At 42.9% G+C, this 14,571-nt stretch overlaps 1 protein-coding gene and 1 long non-coding RNA gene across 6 annotated transcripts in view; one reads left to right on the top strand and one right to left on the bottom strand.

Annotated features, from left to right (window-relative positions):
- TBC1D24 (TBC1 domain family member 24) overlaps positions 1-13,356 on the bottom strand; it is a 35,850-nt gene extending 22,494 nt beyond the window's left edge. For 2 of the 5 annotated variants that reach the window (XM_064390306.1, XM_064390301.1), the window contains exons 1-2: positions 13,284-13,356; positions 1,561-1,797 (exon numbers count right to left, since the gene is read on the bottom strand). The gene's annotated coding sequence lies outside the window, so the exon portion shown is untranslated. Of the gene's footprint in view, positions 1-1,560; positions 1,798-9,001; positions 9,052-13,283 lie in introns of those variants that run through there. The other 3 variants (XM_064390303.1, XM_064390302.1, XM_064390304.1) reach the window with 3 other exon arrangements.
- A 25-nt stretch (positions 13,357-13,381) lies between these two features.
- Positions 13,382-14,571, top strand: part of LOC135281452 (uncharacterized) — a 77,220-nt gene continuing 76,030 nt past the window's right edge. The window contains exon 1 of the long non-coding RNA XR_010348091.1: positions 13,382-13,527. This is a non-coding gene — a long non-coding RNA (uncharacterized LOC135281452). The remainder of the gene's footprint in view (positions 13,528-14,571) is intronic.

The following is a 14,571-nucleotide window of genomic DNA, read 5'->3' on the forward strand; positions in this document are numbered from 1 at the left end:
CTCAATCTTGGAGGTCTTTTCCAACTTCAGTGACTGTGTGCAGCTGTTCAGTCAGTCAGATCATTGCTAGTGCCAGAAGAGAGAGTTGTGCAGGACAAGAACCCTGCTTCCTGACTGCAGCACAGGGTCAAGTCAGTTTCAAACACCGTCATTAAAGCACTTACTTTTTCTAAGTGCTGCTCTGCATGCTGGCCATGCCCTGTAACAGAGGCACACAACAGCTCTCCCATTGGAGATGCCACATACACCTTTGTGACAGCACTAGGAGTTGAAAATCAGGTTCTGGCCTCTAGTGCCTTGTCCCAGGTTTACCTGATCTACCTGCTGGCTCCAGGTTCAGAGCACACTTGTGTCCCAGCAGAGAGTGTGGCTGTGACCACTAAAGGCCATATCCAAACTGGATTTAATCAGTCAGTGCAAAGCCAGAAGGGGATGCACAATAATCTCAACTACTGCAGCAGCTCTACCAAGTGCTGGAACCTCTGCCCATGTGCTCTCAGTGTCCAACTGAAGCTGCAAACATGGCTGTGGATGCTGCTCACTCTGCAAAGGCAGACAATCCCTATAAAATCCAACAGGCCCATAAAACTGTTCTGTCCAATCAAGATGTTATATAGCAAGATTAAATCAATGAAAATATTTTTTGAAAGGCCTCCAAAGAAGCTTAGTCATTCCAGTATTGACAGACTGAAAAATGCATGGAACTTGACATTTATTGGCATGGTCTTCCATTCTGGAGGCATTTCAGCCTATTAGGGGAACTTCTAGGGTAATCCCTGGAAGAATCTGACACAGGCTTTGAGAATGCCTCTGCTTAGGGTGAGATGAAAAGGTTTTTCCCATAGTGCTCTGCAGCACTATGTTAATCTACCTCCTTTCCCTATAGGTCATTGCCCTTTGCCCTGCCCTTGTACCACCCCTGTGCACACAGACCATTGGATTGGCCCCTGATGCCATACTTAACCCAGGACACTGCACTGCTTTGTTGTCTTCTGTCCCTGGACTCTTTCAGCATGACTCTACAACAAACCTTGCTGGAACTCTATACAGAGACCCTTTCCATCTTTCTTCACTGACCTGTCTGTGGTGTGAGTGAGGATTGAGTGACTGTCTGTGCCTGCCCGAGCAGCTTTCTCAGAAGACACTTGCGGGAAGGCAGCAGCAAACACCATCCATTTCCCATGCTGCTACATTCCATAAATCAGGTGCTTTAAAATGATTTGAAACTCTTAAGGAAGATATACCATCAAGATGAGATCTCATCCTTGTAGCTGCACATTTGGAAAACAAATCAAACATTTTGTCCAAAGCAGCAGTAGCAGCCAATCCAAACAGTTTTAAATTCTGAGTAAATGTTAACCGGGGTATTTTGGAATCACATGCTTAAAGTCCCAAATTTAACTTCTCTTTTAAAAGACTGGCAGCAGCGTGCAGGAGCCTTTCAGAGAATGCTTTTGGACAGCCCTTCTCTACCATATTTAATTTGGGGCTTTTTTATAAAAAGAAGACTGGTTTTGGATCATCATTCTAACAGTATAAGAGCGATACAGAAATGCTCACCATTTCTTTTTGTTGCATTCTTCCACATCTGAAACCAATTCTCAGACTGTAATTAAAGGAGGCAACACATTGTCCTGACTCCAATTCTGAAAGTGAGGTATCTTACACAGTTCAGCTGTGGGGTCTCAGGGTGAGCTCAGCATGTGTTTCCGAGAGATCCGATAACAGCAGGACACCAGTCCATCGCAGAGGCAATGTCAGCTCCAGGTAAGTGAACATTTTTCTGTAATTCTCCACCTGGGAATCACAGAAACACTCCTTTTAAATTCAAATCCTAAAATAACGTCCTATTGTCGAAGAGAAATTTAATCCTACTTTGCAGTGGCAAATGCATGGGGGGATGAACCATTCTGTTCCTGGACACTTCAGGATAGAAACTATCACTTCCTTGTCTTGCTAGAGTCTCCAGCACACTTCCACCTTCTGCCATCATCCCTTGGGAGCTGCTTAGATTTATATTATGGAGGGTTAAGTAAAATTTTCATTATATAAGACAATTTCTAAGACACCCAGATTCATTTTGGCTTTTTTTTTCCCCTTGTAAACTTTCTTCTCCTGTCTTATTTCCTAAGATACACAGGTATACTTAGAGGCTGCATCAAACAGACATTTCTCATTCTAGCAATTACTGCCTGCTCCAGGAATTTGATTAATATGTGCCCTTGAAGCTCACTGAAATCCATGGCAGTCAGACTGCCAGAAGTTTTAATTTGAACTCAGTTTTATACATTTTCTGGCTGGGATAAATCTGTAGGGTCTGCAAGTAGGTCTGGCTGCTTATACTTTCCACAGGTCTAGATATTGCAATAAAAAATGACAGCAAAGCCATTGGGCATCATCAGGGCTGCCAGAGCATGACCAGCTCTTAACTGTGCCTGCAAAACCAACAGAACTTGTGTGCTTCAGCGTAATGGTGCGTAGCTCCTGATACCTTGCCAGCAGCTACTGTAAGCCATCAGGCCTCAAAGAGGGAGGATTTACTTGCCAGAGAAGAGCCCAAGAAATCTCAGGAAAATTCCAGCCAGCCTTCAACTCCTCCTCAACTCTTTCTGAATCGTCCTCCCCCTCTCTTGTGAGGCAAGTTATCTCTTGTGGTAATCGTGTAAAGAGCAATGTTTAACTTTGGGCTGCTGGGAAGAGGAGACAGAAGATGTCTCACCCTCAGCAGTCAAGAGCCAGTGAGTCAGGGCTGTCTCCTGCCCATCCCTCCCACCACAATGAAGCGAGTAGGCAGTACAGACTTGTATTTAGAGGGAGGCTGAAGTTTCAGTTAGGGGGAAAAACAAGAGGATGGCTGTGTGAGAGTGCAGTTGTGTCACAAAGTCCCGTATTCACCTGAACTACCTTGCTTACCCTTCCATATAAAGGAGGGTAAGACAGGCAGAAGAGAAAAAACATTTCAGAATAAAATGTATATATATAGATATGACTATAGGCAGGCAGAGACTCTTTTACAGACCCTTATTGCAGCAAACTGCTTTCCCTCCTGCTTTAGAGAAGTCAGCATCATGTTATGGTAAATGTCGTCTAACTGGAGATGGGGACAACAGGATGGATGAGCACCTAAACAGCACAGACTTGAAATGCAGTCTAGTATGTGTCAGCATAGAATGATAAGGGCATTGCATGCACTAGCAAAAAAAAAAAAAAAAAAAAAAAAAAAAAAAGGCAGCATTATTTGTAACGACCATAGAATCACAGAACATTCTGGGTTGGAAGAGACTTTAAACCTCATCTTGTTCCACCCCTTGCCACAGGCAGGGACACCTTCCACTATCCAGGTGGCTCCAAGCCCTGTCCAACCCTTGGACACTTCCAGGGATCCAGGGGCAGCTACAGCTTCTCTGAGCAGCCACAAAACTTTACAGTTCTGTACTAAGAGTAAGCAGCCATTATGCTTTCTAATCAGACTGACTTTTAAAAAGGAATTAACATAGAAGAACAGAAACGGGAGAAAGACCTTTCTTCTTAGTACCTGCCCCACAACTGTAGATTGTTAGATTTATTTGTTTTTAACAGAGCTCTTCAGGTAAGCGCAATATAAAAATAAAGCAAGTACACAAGTGAAAAGTACAACTAGAAAAATTCATACTGAAGATCTGCCAACAATGGCTGCAGCACAGGCAAAAGCTTTTTCAAGATTAAGTTTAAATTCTGAAGCAGGTAAGCAATCATTACAATTCAAACCGAAGCAAGGACCTGCATGATTTTAAGTCAGTTACTGAATTTTCAGGAAATATTTAGCTAGCTATTCTAGCCACATTTTCCATTTCATTCCCTTAGCTCTTCCCATTGTCTTTTGGACTGCTTTCAGAAGACTGCTGAAAACTGTCTTTATCAGTATAAAACACACAGCAGTGAAGCCAAGTGTGACAGGCAAATTCCCATACTGTCTATGAAGAAAAATTCTATGAAAGTGTCTAAAAACACATCAGAAAAAAAAAGATTTGAACTATTACTTTCAGTATAGGGAATATAAGGTTACAATTTTACTAAAGATAACATGGCTGAGGGCAACTTCAATGATTTTATTCTTTAGAATAATTATTTTATTATTAAAGGGGTTTGTTTTTTTCTTTACAAAATGCAGGAACTAGCAAACTGAAATTTCTGAACTACAAGCAACTCAGAGGGCAATTATTTCTTTCAAATGAAGAGTACATTAAATACTCTACAGTAGTGAAATATTCAGTCTAAACTTCTTAAAAAACAACTCCAACTTTGGCTAAAGCCTGAGATTATATTATTTGATATTGCTTTTAATAAACATAAGAGTGTCCTAAAAACCCAAGCAACAATTAATCAGGAGATCCTGGTTCCCCATTCCATTTAGGTATTCTTGCAACTTTGTGCTCTGAAAGTCTGCCTACAGACTTTCATATAATCATATAATCTTTCAATAAAAGATTATTAAGACACTTCATTTAAATCTAGTGTAGTTGCTCTATAACAGGAACTACCAAATTTGAAAATTAAATTTTTCATCTCGTGCATGAGCAGTTATATCACCTTGGATTCAGCTCTTTGCTAGGTACAGATACAGTCAGATACTGACAACTAACATTTTGGCAGGCATTTTTAAAGGTTCCAATAGATAGCACATTTTCCTTTATGCTGCCCTTCAGCTCAAGAGTAATGTAATCCTCCAGACCTGCAGTGTATCATTTGGTGTTTATATTTCTGACCACTGTTGTAGGCATGGAAAATACTCAAATTTATTCTTTTTCATAACCTTGTGAAACTAATCCATGCAAAAGGCAAATGAAGAGATAATGAGAACTGCTTCCTCAAGACTGCTTGCTACTAGTCCTTTTCCCAGTAAGAGGAAATTAAGTCCAAAAGTCTGAGATTAATTCCATCCTTGAGGGGTACTCTGAGAGTAGTACTCAATCACCTCTGAGATGTTTGCTTTGTAAAGGGAAGTCTGACAGAAGCACAAAGCAACTCAGAAAAGTAGCAGTAACTGCAGAACAAAAGACAACTGGCAGGCAGCTTCCCTCTCCTCCCCCAGTATTTCAGTGCATTCTGCAGATTTCCCAATCCTGGACTTACAGCAGCACACCTTGACATCTCTGCCACATGGATCTGGCAACAAGACTGGACACCACTGTTCCCCCTGCACCCAAACACCTCCTGATCCGAAGCACAGTTGTACAGCCTAGGTGACTTTGTCACCCCTCCCTGCTGCAGATGTGTTTCAGAGCTTGAATTAAACACTCCATTTAGCATTAGAAAGCGACCAGCTCATCTCATGCAGAGTGTCTGGGAGCCTGTGGCTGCATTGTGCAGTGATGATCCCTTCCAGCAGAACACACAGAGTTCGATGAATTACTTTAATGTGGTTAAATGCAGTTCGATCTCCACGATGTGCCCTGGGCACTCTGTACTCACAAGCTGGGCAGCACGATAAAATTTCTGACAATGTTCTATTACAAGTTTAGCAATAGTGTGATAGCAGATTATTAGATGCTTCCTGCTGAGTTTTTGATATGCTTTTAGGACAAAGTCTAAAAACGTCTCAATTACCCAAGTGACTGATAAAGACCTGATATCAGAGCACTCTACACAGGGCAAATACTTTTAGGCATTTAGATGATTTCTCTTGGGATATCACTACTGCACATGAAGCACAGTAACAGAATTTGTCCTAGAATCCCAGGTTTTCTTCCTTAGGAACATACTATCACCTTCTTAAACAGTCTAAATTTTCTGTAATTAATTTCTTGTGCACTTTATTAAAGTTCAGACGCACATTCAGACACAAAAGTTCCTCATTGCTGGGCAGGTAAGTGATAGTAGCTTATATTTAGGAGAATGTGTATGCCATGGAATCATGGAACAGTTTGGGTCAGAAGAGACCTTAAAGATCATCTCATTCCAACCCCTGCTGTGGACAAGGACACCTTTCACTATCCCAGGTTGCTCCAAGCCCCATCCAACCTGGCCTTGGACACATCCGGCAATGGGGCAGCCACAGCCTCTCCTGGCACCCTGCTCCGGGACCTCATCATCCTCTGAATAAAGAATTTCTTCCTAATATCTAAATTAGATACATCTCATAGCTGTGAGCACTTCAATACAAAGCATCCCCTCCTTCCCATCTCTGGGTTGGGATGACACAAGCACTTCTGATGTCCAGTCCCTGTGGGTGCTGTGAGCAGTAAGATACCAAAAACACACACACAGAACCAAACAAGATAAAAGCCTGGGGAAAAACAACACACTTTTATTGAAAAAATGTAAGAGGAAAGAAATGGTTAATGGCTCCACAAAGGTTCAAAAAGGCTAAAGAGCAGAGCATTGTAAGAGGATACTGGAAGCAAACGTTATCAAAGCCATAGGTCAGTAGCTTTCCCTCCTGCTTACACCATAAAAACTCAAGGAACAAACAGTAGAATTAAAGAGGGTAATTCCTACCTTTTCCCCTCCAGATAAAGGAAAATGGCACTAAACCTGTAAAACTATCTCACATGATGCATTAAAAATGATCCATTATAAAAAAGATATCTATCAAAGTAGTGCAAAAAATCAATAAAATTTTCTGTGTACACTGTCTGTGTTTTCCTTCTGGTCCTTCCAAACCATAGGGGTGAAAAAACCCTTCACACTGTGCTAATTATTTGTCTTCCCTTGGTTGCAAAATCGGAAATAACTACAAACTACTGCTGTCTCACTTCAACAGCAGCCTCTGACTGTGAACATACAGTCTTTGGTCTTATTATTTTAACTTTCCTATAACACCTTACTTTATATCTTTCTCTGGAAGTACAGTCAACTACACAGAACCAAAGACAGTGTTGACTGTCAGTGAAAAGGTTGACATGGTATCAAATCCATACACAATAATCCAATCCCTTTTTCCTCTCTGTTGCACTGGATGCTGTCAGTTTGACATCTATCACCTTGAGACTCTTTTCCACTGCATTTGCTGGCAGAAAAACATATTTAAATATCTGTTGATGATATGTTCTCCTCTTAGACACAGTGTCTGCATTGGTTTCTGTCAAACACTGATTTATTAATTTTCCTCTTATCTAAGCCAGAAGGTGCAGGAACATGTACTTTACAGGTACATGCAGCCATGTGTTATTTCTTTTACAGTTAGAGTTTATTCAGGTCCAGAACAGCAGCTCACAGCATGAATGGAAACGCAAGTAGATTTTTACAAGCAGAAGATACAATCTGAGATACCAGGAAAGGGCATCCCTAGGAGAGATGTTTGACAAGAAGCCTTTCCCAAGTACATGGCAATATATTGTATATATACAAAATAATATATAATATGGCATATATACAATTTTAATATGGCAAATTGTATATATGCCATTTTAAAAAACTAATACTTAGCATAATTTTCCTCACAATATTCATATTTATAAAAAATACACCCACACAGAAGACTGCTGGACACTCTCTCTTGAGAAAGGCTCAAAATATGAATGGTGCCATTCAAAGTCTGTTCAGGAAACCAGCCAATGTCCCAATTCCCCATATAATCTTTAAAACAAAGCAAAAAGACAATTTAGTCAAAAGAATTCAAGTATCAATGTGGATACTTATGCCAGTTTAATTCTTCTGTAAAATTAACTAATAATACATGTTTATAGTGGTTTAAGACCTTCTCGTGCAACACACGAACATATAAAGCCTTAATGAGCAGTGCTGGAGAGCTTAAGGGGTACCTAAATTGGGAAACTTGTGGAAGCAGCAGTAACCCTGGTGTAATGGAGCACACAAATCCTTAATCTATGCTGAGCCTATGGAAATCACTACACACAGCTCTTGGATGTGTAGTAAGCAAATGGACATGTACACTTCACTCCTGCCAGCAGTTATCCCTACAACTTTTTTTATTCCAGGGGAGATCTGTGCTCCCATAATTTCAGCCAGCAGCTAAAAACAGGGTAGGGAAACCTTACTATCTCAGACTATTTCATTATTGTCTACACTAAGTATAAGGGCACAGCATTATTTTGTTGGAAAGCAAAAGCCAATTTACAGTAAGATGAGCATACAGTAAGATTAGCATATAACTAACTAAAATTACTTAAAACTGTCATTTTACTCAGAATTTTATTTTCTTCCAGCTCTGCAAAACCCTACAGATTTTCTTCCTTTCTTCTAACATTGCTCAGAAGAAAAGCTTCAATAATCTGGTATGCCCTGTAATGGATTACCCTTTCCTGAAATCAAGTGTAGATTACCCTACACAGGGGAGATATTCAGACAGCAACTACATTTTACAAGCAAAGCAGAACCTAAAGCTCAGCCAGTAGCTCCATTTTGGGAAACTGGAACAACACATTGCTTTATTTTGGTACTTATTTCTGTCATCTTTCTAAAATTATGCTCCATTAAAAGAGTAGCAACAAACACTCCTGTGCAGCAGCAGAGGTACAGAAACAGCACCTTGTAATGAAAAACTGATGAGAGTGAAACCCCACACTAGTCCTGCATTAGTATGATTGTGATTTCAAAATCACAACAGATTAGTTGCCAAGTTTAAAATGTTACTATTAGTGTATACTGTTAATCTTCCTAGTCTTTCTGAGGAGAGAACTTTGTGTGTTCTCTGTGAACAGCTACTGAGAGAACTGGCCCTGTCACAGAGCTCAGAATCCAGGGCTCAGGTTTTACAGGAAGCTTTGGTGTTGAGGGTGCTCTGCACCCATGTGCTTCCTCTTCCTGAGCAAACTTGAAGGGATTGAACATACCTGACATACCTACTCCTCTCTCCAGTGGCACTGCACTGGCCAATACTTTCCAAGTCTCTCACCTGGAGGATATTGAAATGTAAACCAGGAATCCTGTCTCCACATCCAGATTAGAAAAGAAACATTTTCTTTACAGAATGAAGATACTACAAAACAAAACTATTAAACAAAAAGAATCCCAAAACTCCTCCACCACTCAGACTGAAGTGCTTTTTATTAACCCTTACCTTAGGACTTGTGACTGTACAGATCTTCTTACATCTTACTCCCTTCTGTTGGGCCTGTTTGTGAGGTGAAAAATAATCTATAAAAATTAGACTATTTTAAACAGTGCACTGGGCAACACTGATATGCATCAGGGGCACCACTGACGTCCACGCCTTAAAAAAATAAAGTATCTGCATGCACTGCTTCCAACCTTCACTCCTGAAACTGTGCTATAGAAAACAAGGTGACAAATACCCTCACCAAGGAGAACAGCTAAATGACCACATTATTAAAGTGCTTGCAGCATCAAAAACTCATTTCAGTCTCTAAAATCACAAGCAGGATTACTACTTGTGGCAGCTGTGTCACAAACACTTTTAGCTCCCCCTATTCTCTACAGGATGTACAAAGTCTGCATTAAATAGGCAATCTCTGGAAAATGTCTCTCTTCCAGGGACTAACAGGTACTTGCTGCACAGGTACATGATTTTGGAATTCCAGCTCTGCAGTGTTTGGATCACCAGTTCTGAAACAAATCCAACTATACTCTGATGATACACAGTGGACTATGGGGCTAGAACAGCTGATTTGCTGAGAGTTGATATCTGGCCTTTGTCCTATTAGGCAGAAAAATTCATACTAATCTGAACATTATTTTTCTTTTCAAAATGTTGATAGTCAGCATAGCAGATTTGGCAATAACACAGTACAAGTTTTCTGAAACACAGTTATGGATTCAGGACAACCCCCAGCCAGGGAATAACGTGCTCTGACTCCATGATTCAGAAGGCTGAACAAATGCTTTAATAAGCCATTCTATATTACACTACATTACTACTATCATACCAATACTATACTACTAAAGAAAAACCTGTGACCCTTACAGACAGTCACAACACAGCTTTGACCTAATTGGCCAATCAATCCAAATAACCATCATCAGAGCCCAATAACCAAATCACTCTTGGTAAACAATCTCCATAACACATTCCACATGTGCCAAACAACAGGAGCAGCAAGTAGAGATAAGACTTGTTTTCCTTCTTCTTTCTCTGAGCTTTCTCACTGTCTTCCCCAGGAAAGATCCTGGGAGAGAGAATTATGTCTCTCTCTGTTCAAAGAGTATTTGAATACCACACACAGTCACTACATGTGTACTTGTGTATGATTTATTTCTCCTTTAAGTTGTTATCCTCATAAAAAATACCAAAATAATGCAGTGCTGAATTTTGGCAGCTACACCTAAGTTACACTTATTTGACAACATAATGAGGAGAGAAAGAAAGGGATTTACACTTACAGAGAGTAAGTTTAGATTAGACTTTGGGAAGAAATTCTTTCCTGTGAGGGTGGCGAAGCCCTGGCAGCCACAGAGCAGCTGTGGCTGCCCCTGGATCCCTGGCAGTGTCCAAGGCCAGGCTGGACAGAGCTTGGAGCAACCTGGGACAGTGGAAGGTGTCCCTGCCCATGGCAGGGGGTGGAATGAGATGAGCCTTAAGGGCTGTTCCAAGCCAAACCACTCTGTGGTTTTTGCTGATGTAGCTGCCTACTCTCCAAGCATCATTCAGCACATTGGCAGTGTCCAAGATTTCTCCTGAGTCTCCTTCCCAAGACAGTGGGAATCAACAGCTCATGGTCTTTTGCAACATTTCTGAAAGTCCAGGCAATTGTTCTCTAACTGCAGAAGTTTAAGCAGTAGGAGAACAAATGAGTTATGCTAAAGCCTAAGAGTGTGAACGCCACAGATACAAGCACTTCTGTATATTAAAGTCAGAGGTTTTAAAACATTTGAGTCCAGAACAGGACCTCACCAGCACATATTCCCACCAACACATGTGGACTCCAAGCCAGTCAATCATTAATTATAGTGCAATAAGATTTATTTTTGTATCAGGTGACTGGTCAAGTAGCAAAGCAGGAAATAGCTCAAGAACACCATTTCTACAACAAAACCTACTACATCTGCTAACACACCCCATTCAATTGTGTCAGACTATTGCAAATAAACCTGAAAATAAAGGCAACCCTACATGAATTTGAGTTGTAGTTCCTTAGTTCTTTAGTTTGAAATTGTAGCTCTTTAGTTCTGATTCAAGGCTGTACAGACAGAATAAAAGGAGCTACTTTTCTTTCAGACCATTAACACAGTTTATCAATTTTGAATGGTAACACACATGTATCTGTGCCTCAGCATGCAGCCACACAGCCCAACAGCAGCAGTTCCAGTTGCTGCACCAACCTAACAGGGAGGGCAAGGGGAATTCTACAGGGAAGAACAGCAAGGACCTACGTTATGGTATGTTACCAATAATGTGCTTGTCACTGGCTGTATGTGGCTTCAGCACTAAAGCAAAGGCACTTATGACCTAAATAAATGCCAGACAATGCATACAATACAACAATAATGCCTAAATAACACATTATCAGATTGCAATAACCTTGGTACTGGAGATGTGAGACACCCGTGCAGTGTGCAGGTTTGTTTTGCTTGCCTTAAATATACAAACAGTTATTTCAGTACAGGGATAGCTTCTTTTCCCATTTTTTTTACAGTCCAAATAACACGGTGATCAGAGGATGGAGATCCATAAAGATCTCAGATTAACAGAACAAATAAGCAAAAACAACCAAGGGGAGAAAACAAAGGTCACAACAAAAGGAGTATGCTGGGAAGAGCAGAGGTACTTAAATATGGGATGGATCCACAAACAGCCTGCTAGAAACATTTACTTGGCAGCACTTAGTCATTAACAGCAAAATCCCAAACAACCCCAAACAAACAAACCAACCCACCAGAAACAAAGAACAAAACAAAAACCACAAAAACACCACCACCAACAACAAAAAACTCCAAACAAAACAACAACCCCGCCAAAACAAACAAACAACCAACAACAAACCAACCCAAAAAAACCAGGGAGAAAGCTGTTTTTGAGTTAAATTTTCTGGCTGTGGGAACACCTGCAAACTTTCAAATATTAATGACAGAAAAGACTTTCATGATAAGGATTCCCAACAGCTAATTATTGCGCAATACTGTCCACAGCTGTTTTGAAAATTACAAAGGATATAAGTATCATGTACTGCTTGGAAGGAGCAAAAAGTTACCATAAAATGTTGCTGGAATCCTTGAACTTATAAGTTTGAGTTATAATTGCTGTTCCTGAGTAACTACCTTGGAGAAGTTTTTTGCAATAGTCTAACAGCTAGTGATTACAGAAAGAAGGAAATTCCAACAACAGGGAATTAATTCCCTGTTCTGCTAATACAGTGCCCTAGATATGATCCGTGTTATTTCTATGCTCTGGATACTCCTGGATGCTCTGAAAATCCTACTGGGATTTCCTCTAAGCCAGAAGAGCTCTCAGATGGTCTGGCTTCTTGTAGGAATTGAACATAAAACCACAAGGATTGAGATAATACTCAATATAATTGAGATAATACTCAAATATATTTACAATAATAACAAAGTTCAAAGGAGAAGGGCCCACTTTCCTCTCATCACCAGTACACAGCACCTAAGAGGTGTCCTCACCACTGCTGCCCGAATCAGCTGAGCGTGCTGCATCCACCCGGCTATTGCTCGCTGTGCTCACAGGCCCAGAGAGGCTGGGCAGCACTTCGGCAGGCTCCAGCCAGCACTGTGAATCTGGTGTTTGGTGGCTAACAGTGTGCCAGCCCCAATATCCCAGCAGCAATTTGCACTGAAGGGTGGGCCGGAAAGACTAAAGTGAAAATAAACTCACAAAAAAAATTCTACTTTCATTACAGAAATTTTAAAACCATTGCAGGCAGAGGGTGCAGAGCACAAGTGCTGGGCTTAGAGAGCTCTCCCTGCGAAAATCCGCTGCCCCGCCGCAGGGTGGGCTGGCAGAATAGCTGTAAACTGTGCGGGCCGGGGCGAGCGTCACCAGCGGTCAGAAGATCCTCTGAGGCACTGAGCGGCACCTGAGGCTGGCACAAGCCATTCCAACACCCTCCAGCCCCCAGCGCAGCCCAGAGCCCCACGGTCTCCGGGCACCGACACCCCTGGAGGTTCCGCCCTGGGTTCTGGAGCCCACAGACCCACACAGCGGCTGAGGCCGCGCCCGAGCCTCCCCCGCAGCTGCTGCCTGGTCACGCACGGCCAGCGACCCGCGGCCCGGACACGGGAGCCTGACGAAGGCCAGTCTCGGAGCCGGCCCCCTGCGGGTCCCTCCCAGCCCCTCGCCAGAGGATGCTGTCGTGATGCCACCGCCGGACACGAGTTTCACCCCCCTCGGTCGCCTCCCGGCGCCGCCCTCGCCGCCGCCCCCGCCTCACCGCTCTCCGCCGCTCCGGGCCGCGTCCGGCGGGACCGGGGGCGCGAGCAGCCCCGCGCCTGCGCAGAGGGCGCGGCAGCAGTGGGACGGGCGCGCGCACGCGGTCCCGCCGAGCCGGGCGGGCGCGCGCGGAGTGTCCCCGGCCCTGGGGCCGAGCGGGGCTGTGAGAGGGGTGGTGAGGAGCGGTGAGGAGCTGTGAGGGGCGGTGAGGGGCCGTGAGGAGCTGTGAGGAGCTGTAAGGGGCGGTAAGGAGCTGTGGGGGGCTGTGAAGGGCGGTGAGGAGCTGTGAGAGCTGATGGAGGGGTGGTGAGGGTGTCTGCGAGGGCTGATGGAAGCTTTGGAGGAACAGGAGGCTGTGAGGGGGTCACAGTGAAGGACTGTGAGGGTGGTGCAGGCCAAAATTTAGGGAGTGTGAGGGATGATGGGGACTGTGAGGAGTGATGGGTGTCAGTGAGGGACAGTGTGGAGCAGACATGGTGGTTGCAGCAGTGTTGTGATAAGACTATAGAAATTTGGTGAAAAAGAAACCACTTGTGAGCCAGCTGGTTGTTAGAGATCAGAGAGGGTGAGGGTAGCTGGGCTTGATCTCTTATAACCAGTTTGGCACTATAAGTGGTTGTGTTCAATAGGAACTTCCATGAGCACAGATTCTCAAACAAGGCCTGTTCAACACTGAGTCTGGTAATGTTCAATAAGAACTTTCACCATCGCAGATTGATGAATAGTGTGCTTTATTGAAGCGGCAGAAATACAAGGGGGAATGGAAGGGGGAAATAACTGTAAGGTAGTATGTTTTAAATAGATTTTCAGAAGTAATTCTTTACTCAGGGGGTGGTGAAACCCTGGTACAGATTTCCCAGAGAAGCAGTGGCTGCCCCTGCCTCCCTGGAAGTGTCCAAGGCCAGGTTTGATGGGGCTTGGAGCAACCTGGGATAGTGGAAAGTGTCCCTGCCCGTGGCAGGGGGTAGAACTGGACGTGCTCTGAAATCCCTTCCAGCCCAAACCATTGTAATATTCTATGAAATATAGATTTGGAATTGCTGGATGGATGCATTAGCTGTGATTGATTTCTAACAGTAGCAGTAGTATAGTGTTAACCCAGGTAATAATAATCATTTTATGTAGAAGCTTACAATTAATGCTTGGGAGGAGGGAGAGCAGACTAATTACCCATCACCTGTTTCTAAGGTCCTTTTGGGTCTTCCTCCTAACTAGGTGAAAATTTTACCCTCCTTATGTACAGCCCAATCTTATCCCCCTGCTCCTTCTTCACATATAGCATGATCTAA

Source organism: Passer domesticus, chromosome 15 (genome assembly GCF_036417665.1).
Source record: "Passer domesticus isolate bPasDom1 chromosome 15, bPasDom1.hap1, whole genome shotgun sequence".
NCBI lineage: Eukaryota > Metazoa > Chordata > Aves > Passeriformes > Passeridae > Passer > Passer domesticus.